General features: G+C 41.3%; 1 non-coding gene across 1 annotated transcript; it reads right to left on the reverse strand.

Annotated features, from left to right (window-relative positions):
- Nucleotides 1-337: 337 nt before the first annotated feature.
- Nucleotides 338-501, reverse strand: LOC119510837. Its single transcript, XR_005212044.1, has one exon. It is a non-coding gene; the product is annotated as a U1 spliceosomal RNA (small nuclear RNA).
- Between the last annotated feature and the right edge of the window lie 364 nt (nucleotides 502-865).

The following is an 865-nucleotide window of genomic DNA, read 5'->3' on the forward strand; positions in this document are numbered from 1 at the left end:
CCAGAATGACCTCTCAACCTCATTTGAAATCTCTCAGCCACTGAAACTCTATTTCGTTTCATTTCTCTTCCCTCTTTTGGTCCAAGGAGGCTTTCTCAATCCCACAATGCCAGGCCCAGGCACATCCCCAGGAGTCTGGTCCCATATGGCCAGGGAGATTTACACCCCTGGGAGTCATGTCCACATAGCAGGGAGGGCAGTGAATTTACCTGCAGAGTTGGCTTGCAGAGAGAGGCTACATCTGAGCAATGAAAGAGGTTCTCTGGGGGAGATTCTTAGGCAAAATTGTAAGTAGGCTTAGCTTCTCCTACCATTGGCTTTTCTTATGTCCTTTTTTCAGGGGAGAGTACAAACGCAGTCCCCCACTACCACAAATTATGCAGTTGAGTTTCCCATGTTTGGGGAAATCTCAGGGGTCAGCACACCCAGAGTGCAATGGATAAACCTTGCCCTGGGAAAACCACCTTTGTGATTATGGTGTCTCCACTGCCAGGTAAGTATCCCCATTGGCTTTTTTTTTAATGTAATTTTATTGAGATATATTCACACACTATACAGTCATCCAAAGTGTACAATCAATTGTTCACAGTATTATCAGATAGTTGTACATTCATCGCCATAATCAATTTTTTAACATTTTCATTACTCCAAGAAAAATAAGAATAAGAATAAAAATAAAAGTAAAAAAGAACACCCCAAACATCTCATACCCCTTTTCCCCCCATATTATTCATTTACTTTTTGTCCCCTTTTTTCTACTCATTTGTTATGTACTGGATAAAGAGAGTGTGAGCCACAAGGTTTTCACAATCACAATCACACCATATAAACTATGTAGCTATATGGTCATCTCCAAGAATCGAGG

This window comes from Choloepus didactylus, chromosome 1 (genome assembly GCF_015220235.1).
Source record: "Choloepus didactylus isolate mChoDid1 chromosome 1, mChoDid1.pri, whole genome shotgun sequence".
NCBI lineage: Eukaryota > Metazoa > Chordata > Mammalia > Pilosa > Megalonychidae > Choloepus > Choloepus didactylus.